This window comes from Pleurodeles waltl, chromosome 12 (assembly GCF_031143425.1).
Source record: "Pleurodeles waltl isolate 20211129_DDA chromosome 12, aPleWal1.hap1.20221129, whole genome shotgun sequence".
Taxonomy (NCBI): Eukaryota; Metazoa; Chordata; class Amphibia; order Caudata; family Salamandridae; genus Pleurodeles; species Pleurodeles waltl.
In genome coordinates this window covers 668,937,909-668,945,578 of record NC_090451.1, presented here as the reverse complement: position 1 = coordinate 668,945,578, position 7,670 = coordinate 668,937,909, and positions in this window count along the sequence as shown.

Below are 7,670 nucleotides of genomic sequence, written 5' to 3'. Positions count from 1 at the left end.
ACCCAACTTTGAACCCTGTAAGTTTTTTATTTACCTTTGAACTTAACATTTACTTACCGCCCCCAGGAACTGTGATTTTTGCATTGTCCACTTTTAAAATAGCTTATTGCCATTTTTGTAAAAACTGTACATGATATTGTGATTATTCAAAGTTCCTAGAATACCTGAGTGAAATACCTTTCATTTGAAGTATTACTTGTAAATCTTGAACCTGTGGTTCTTAAAATAAACTAAGAAAATATATTTTTCTATATAAAAACCTATTGGCCTGGAGTAAGTCTTTGAGTGTGTGTTCCTCATTTATTGCCTGTGTGTGTACAACAAATGCTTGACACTACCCTCTGATAAGCCTACTGCTCGACCACACTACCACAAAATAGAGCATTAGAATTATCTACTTTTGCCACTATCTTACCTCTAAGGGGAACCCTTGAACTCTGTGCACACTATTTCTTACTTTGAAATAGTATATACAGAGCCAACTTCCTACAGTCACCATATGAAGTCAATGTACTATGTGGTCACTGGTTTGGTCCGTTATTGCATCAGGCACTAGGCCATCCACACACATATTCGGTAAGGTTTTCATCTGGAGAAGTGTGGGAACACAGAGTCGTAGGCGGGGATCAGTCGTACTGATCCCCCTCAAATTCTCGGGTTGTACGTACAACCAATGGCACTCTTCTGTATCATGTAACCTTCTTTTGTAGAGGATCAGACTCGTCAACCATTATGTTCTTGCCTCAAGTATGATTCTCTGCACACTTGCAGAGTAGTGTTACTTGACAGGCCTAACTTTGAACAGTCTGTCATGATTGGATGGTCCTATGACAATTCTACAGAATTGTCATTGAAATGCAGCATACGCTGCAGGAAAAAGAAAATCTTGGCTCATGACAGATTGGAAGCTCGGGTTTGCTGAAACTGTACAAGCATGACAGTAGAATTGTACTGATAGTTTGCACAATATTCCTGTAAACAGTTTAGGGTCACAGTAGTTATTTTCATCTCACAAATTGAAGTAGTCACACCTGTGCAGTGGAATGAGGATCTAAGTGCCCCCTGCAAAACTGTACTGCATGTACCAAAAACATCTGCAGAATTTCTACAAGGAATGAAGCCCTAAAAGAAGTTGGAAGTAGTCACTGGGCAAATAAATTGCAATATTGAACTTAGATCCAGCATCTCCAATGAAGAAGGAATTAGTGGTGGCTAGATTCCAAGGGGTCTACTCAGTGAGCACCCTTCCTTTTTACGCTGCTATTGTTTCTCACAACTGCATGGGTTACATGTTCAAAGGGATAGCACAATTGTCTTGCTGTGCTTCATGCTTTTCATAATCGCTAGAAGAGGATCATCAGGTAAAACTCCACCAGCTGAAAAATCACTTGAAGATTCTGAGCAACAACCATCATCTCCCTCAGGCGCAGTCTTCGAGCTTTCCTCCTTCATTTGAATTAAGGAGTGGTAGTAGTCATCCAATGAGATCACGTTTGTTTACTATCTAAAAAAATGTACGAGTAGAAAATGCTAATGCACTGATAATATTGTGAGTGTAATATGAGCAGAATATGAGAATGCAATGAAGTGAGGATGGGGTACGAAAGTAATAGTGACAATCAAAACACTGGAAGCAATTAATTTATGAGATCAAAAATGACTCCAGTGTAACAGTTCCAGGGAATTGCAAAAAACAACCAACAATACAAAAAAGACTTCATTGTGCAACACGCACGCAGGTAGGTAAACTGAAATATAATTATCAATACTCCATTTCCTTTCTCTGAGAGTAGCAAAACTAGGTGCATTTTAATGGTGGCAGTTCTGCTTGTCTTAGCTAATCTTACGATGGAGCCAGGGCTTAATAGCAGTGGTACACTGGCTGTGCATCAGGTTACCACACATCACAGAATGTAGATGGCCATGGTGTGGAATTCCAGGCCACAGGACTAGTATTCCCAGTGTTACAAGTCACACCTCCAGTACAGGATGGAGCACCGCTTGTCGCTGGACCTAACAGCATTGCTAATGTTAACAGTGCTGCAGTTCACTGTTACACTCCAGAATCCAACTGTGTGTGGTATTAATGCCCATCTGCATTACTCATGCTCACAGTGCTAGAAGTTGCAGCAGCACTGTAAAATGCATAGAAAGTAGTGTTTCTGGATCAAATCTGTTTATTGTTTTCAAGTTATTAACATAGCAAGTACAACTCTTCACAATAAGGGAATCACAATGCAGCGGTACTAGTCTGGAAGTATTGGGGCGGCCCATAGCAATCATCTCCTGCCTAGGCATGTCCGAGAGGGCCTCCTCCTCGCCTCCTCCCTGCACTCCCATACCTAAGAGGGTCACCCACCATCATGTGCTGCACTGTGAAGCAAACTCCACGCATAGTAATATACAACATAGAAAAGATTAGTAAAACACCAACATTGTTTCCCTGAAAAGGCCCGACATCCACCAGTCTCTTGAGTCCTCCACCCTACCCCCCGCACGTTCCCGGTTCTCCCAAGAATCTCTCCAGACATACTCCCAGAAGCTCAGGTCAAACCCAGCACTCTCATGTAGGCTGGGCATGTCAACTCAGTGAACTCAGTGGATAAGATCTGCAAGAATGGTTGCCACAAGCCCTTGAAATCACCCCCCTGCTGCTGTGAGGCCAGAGTAAGCTTCTCCATAGCCAGAATAAACCACAGCTTATGAAGCCACGATATATATGTCGGTATCCTGTCTGTACCCCAGATCGCTAATATCAGCTGCAACGCCGCATTGAGGGCCAGGGCCATCTGCCGCCCTTTTAATGATCTCAGGGGAAAGGTGAGCGGATTGGGCAATCCCAACAGGGTATACAATGGGAATCTGGGGATCTGAGTACTGAACGCTGCATCAATAGCATCTATAACACTCTCCCAGTATCTATGGAGCTTGGGGCAATGCCAGAGTAGATGCACACCCCTGCCCCCACACCTCCTCCAGCAGAGGCTAGACTTAGTGGGATCCCAAGAGTGTATCCTTGCTGGGGTGAAGTACCAACAGGAGGCCCCCTTATATGGTGTCTCTGTGCCTGCCGTATTGTAAGCCGTATGGTGTGTCCTATAAAAGATACTATCACAATCTTCGTCAGACAGCTCCCTTTCCAACTCCCTCTCCCATCGCAACTGGCCCTTAGACTTAGGCGGGCGGCCCTCCCCCTGCAGTGTTCTGTAAAGCTCCGAGATCACACGTTTATCATCCTTCTTCACTAGGAGCCATTTCTCAAACGGCGTTAGCAGCCTATCTATTAATGCTCTATTAGCTGGCAACAGGGCCCAATGCCGTATTTGATAGTACATCATCCTGTCTGCCTCTGTTAAGCCATATGTCTCCCTCATCTGGTCAAAGGAGATCACTCCTTGCTCACCAAAGAGACTCCCCACCCTTTTACAGCCCCCTTCATACCATCGGCGCAACGCTTCCAGTTGTAGCCCCGGTTCAAAGTCAGGATTCGCACCTAGAGGGGTCATCGGGGATGGGAACGTCGTCAGCCCCAATCGACCGGCCACCGCATCCCATACACGCAACGTTGCCTCCGTAATTGGGGATGAATAAAGACCACTTGCCTTGTGCCGACGTCGAAGCCAGGGCTCCTTCCATATATTTGAGCCCGCCACCGCTTGGTCCATGAAGCACCAATGTTTCTCAGTAGACGGGCGACTCCACTCTAAAAGAAAACGCAACTGCGCCGCCTGAAAGTATCGTAAGAGGCAGGGAACCGCCAACCCTCCCATCCCCTTGGGGCGATACAGAACCCGCTGCGGAAGACGCGTCGCTCTACCCTCCCAGATAAATCTCAGAACCGCCATTTGAAGCGTTGCAATCGTTTGGGGCGGAGGCATCAGGGGAAGCGCCTGGAACACATACAGGACACGTGGCAAGATAGTCATCTTCACCGCCTCAACTCTGCCCAGCCAGGAAAGCTTGAGTCTCCCCCAGGTCTCTAGATCTCGCTGTACCTCCCGTATCAGTTTCTTGTAGTTCAGAGTCGCCGTTCTAGCAATGGAAGGCGCCAAGTCAATCCCTAAGTAAGGAAGCCGCAAGGACAACTATATAAAATGGAATCGGGTCCTCAGGTCGCTTTCATGCTCCACGCTAATAAACCGACTCAGGACCTGTGACTTCTGCATATTCATTCGGAATCCCGAGACCCGGCCAAAATCATCAAGTATCCCCATAAGCGCAGGCAGCGAGGTCGCGGGCTCTGCCAGGGTGAGGATCACATTGTCCGCATATAGGGAAATGAGGTGATCATCGCCCCTGAATTTCACACCAGTGATCTGAGGACTATCACGCAGACGCTGCCCCAGGGGCTCCATGTAAACAGGAGAGGAGAGAGCGGAAACCCCTGCTGAGTCCCTCGTCGGATTGGGAACGGCAATGATAGCGTCCTGTTAACCCGGACCGCAGCAGGAGGCGCCTGATAAATACAACGGATCCACGCCATAAAACCCGGGCCCAGCCCGAAGCGTTCAAGCACCCTGAAAAGATATGGCCAATGGACCCTATCGAACGCCTTCTCCGCGTCAATAGAAAGAAAGAGCGCCTCCCGACGGGAACGATCCATTTTGTCTAGCAGATGAAGCAATCACTTCGTGTTATCGCTGCACTGCCTGTGCGGTGTCAAATTTGCTTGGTCAGGATCCACAAGATCCGGCATGTAGTAATTAAGGCGATGGGCAAGTATTCCTGTAAATAATTTGGCATCAATATTTAAGAGCGAGATCGGCCTATAGGAAGCGCACTCCTCAGGATCTTTCCCCGGCTTATGTATAACCACAATAGTGGCATCCAGCATACTGGCTGTTAGTACTCCCGACACCCGGAAGGAGTTGAAAAGCCGCATTAATATCGGTACTAGTTCCACACAAAAGGTCTTATTAAAAAAAGTGCCGTAAAACCATCTGGCCCAGAGGACTTCCCCACCTGCAAGCGTGAAATTGCTGATATGACCTCTTCCGCTCTTACAGGATGATCCAATGAAGCTGCCTCCCTCTCGAGCAGGGGAGTAATTGCAATACCCTCTAAAAATGCATCAGGAACCACATTGCCCCGATCATCCACCTCATACAACCCCTGATAGAACTCCGCAAACGCCTCCGCAATTTGATCGCTCCTTCGCGCTTCCACTCCCGAGGGGGAACGGACCAGCTTTATCGTCGATGCTGCGCATTGCGCTCATAACCGGTGTGCCAAAAGCTTCCCACATCTATTACTCCCAATGTAATACTTGTGCTTAAGGCGCACCACTGCATACTCTGCCCTGCCCCAATCTAGCCGTTTCAGCTGCTTCCTTACCTTCTCCAGCTCCCGCCAGATTCTAGAGGCACCCGAATGTTTATGGGAGCGTTCCAATACCCCAACCCTCTGTTCCAGCTCCTCCCTCATCAGTCTCCTTGCTTTATTATCCCTAGCGGACAACGACATCACCTGTCCTCTCACCACCACCTTCAATGCCTCCCACAGCGTCCTCCCATCGTCATCGAGCAAATGCTCCCATCGTCATTAAAACTAAGGTAGTCCACGATTGCACGTCGGATCGTCATTCTGAAGCAATGAGTCTCTAAATCGCCAACCCGACGCCCCCACCCGTTCCAAGGTCATAGCAACCTCTACAGTGACAGGAGCATGGTCGGACAGGGCGTGAGACTCAATCGCAGACTCCCTAACTCGGGAGAGGAACTTGTGCGAAGCCAAGAAAAGGTCGAGCCGAGCGTATGTCTTGGTAGCTGCTGAGTAAAAGGAATAATCCCTAAGCGTGGGATGCGCCTTCCTCCACTCGTCCTCCAAGCCACACTCAGCCGGCCACTGACGGCCTGCCGCTGTCAAAGACCCCGTCTGCCCATGGCGGTGACCGGAGCGGTCCAGATCATTATCCATCACCAAGTTAAAATCGCCCCCCACCAAAATGGCGCCATCCGGCGAGTGCAGCATCGGGGTCAAAGCCTGCCTCAGGAAGACTTCCTACTGAGTATTAGGAGCATATAGGGAAGCAATAGTAAAGGAAAAGGCCCGCAACCTCATCCTTATGGCCAAAAACCTTCCTTGTACCTCATGTAATTTTGCCACCACTTCCCCGGGGAATGAGCGCGCAAGTAATATCGCAACCCCTGCATGTTTCGAGGAAGCTGAAGACCAGAATTGCCTAGGGAACCACTTACAACGCATGAGGCAGATGTCCTTCTGAACTAGGTGTGTCTCCTGCAACAGACAGATATGACTCCCAGACCTCTTGAGGGCAGACTGGATCGCCAACCTCTTAGTCGGACTATTAAGCCCTCGGACATTCAAGCTTATACATTTAATAATCATACCTCAAGATGAGTAAAGCAGTCAAGAAGGGAGAAATCTCACAGGGAAACCACACCCCAGACCAAACCATCAACCACTCCGAACACCGGGGCCAGACCATACCTCCACACAATAACCATCATCTCAGGGAAGCACACCAACATACAACCAGTAGGCACAACAGGTGCTCACAACCAAAAAGTCCTCGCACATACATCTCCACGAGGTAAACTCTCCACAGGGCTGTAGAACAAGTTCATCGAGCCGAGTCCGTTGACCCCGCCACCCTGACCCCTCTTGAGCGGCCACCAGGCCGAAAACGATGCGACCCCCAGCAGTCCAGATCTCCTCGGCCACCCCTCCCTTAGGCATTAGTCCCAGCGGCCACGCTGCTCAAGACAGAGTCCCGCTCCGACCTCAGCTCCAAAACCGTAGGGTGCTGTAGCTTCCTCCTTCTCTCCTTCTGTAGCTTTCTCCTTCTCTCCTTCCGCCGCCAGCGCGGGCGATCCCGCCAGCCGAGCCCACCTTAACGCTCGAATCCTGGCTGACATTCTCCAAGCGTAGGATCCGGTTTGCCTCCAATATGGACCTCACCTGCCGGAGCTGATCCTCCCATCGGAAGACAAGGCGGAACGGGTGGCCCCAAGAGTAAGACACATCATGCGCTCGCAGATGCTCCGTAATGGGCTTGAATTCTCGGCGCCTCTGCAGGGTCCGTGCAGAGAGGTCCTGGAGTAATTGGAGCTCATGGCCTCTGAAATGCACCTGCTGAAGATTACGGGCCCGCTGCAAGATGCTCTCTTTAAGCCCATAGTTGTGAACACAGGCTAGAATATCCGGTGGTCGGTCTCCAGCCCCACTGGCGCGGCCCAATCGATGAACTCTGTCCAGGGTAATCTCCTGGGTTTCTTCCAGGCCAAGTAATGAGCGAAACAGACCCACCATGAAGTCTCCAATGTCCTCCTTCTCAGCCCCCACCAGGACCCCTCTGATACGGAAATTATGCCTCCTCGAGCGATTCTCTAAGTCCTCCACCGCTATCTGGAGGAGGTCCTGCTGCTCCAGCAGGCGGACGACCTCCTGTTGCAGGCCCACCACCTCTTCGCCGCGGGAGATCTCGCCGTCCTCCATCTGTGCGACTCGCTCCCCTCGGTACGTGACCTCGCCTCGTAGCTCTCTCACCTCTTGACAAATGTCCTTACGGAGATCCTGTATATCACTCCGGAGCGAGTCGAACAAGGAGGTAAGGAAGCCCTTTGTGACCGGGGAGCCCTCGTCCAGCTCTGTCTCCGCCCTCATCTCTGGGGACTTCGTTGCCGGCGGTTCCTCACCCGCGCCACCCG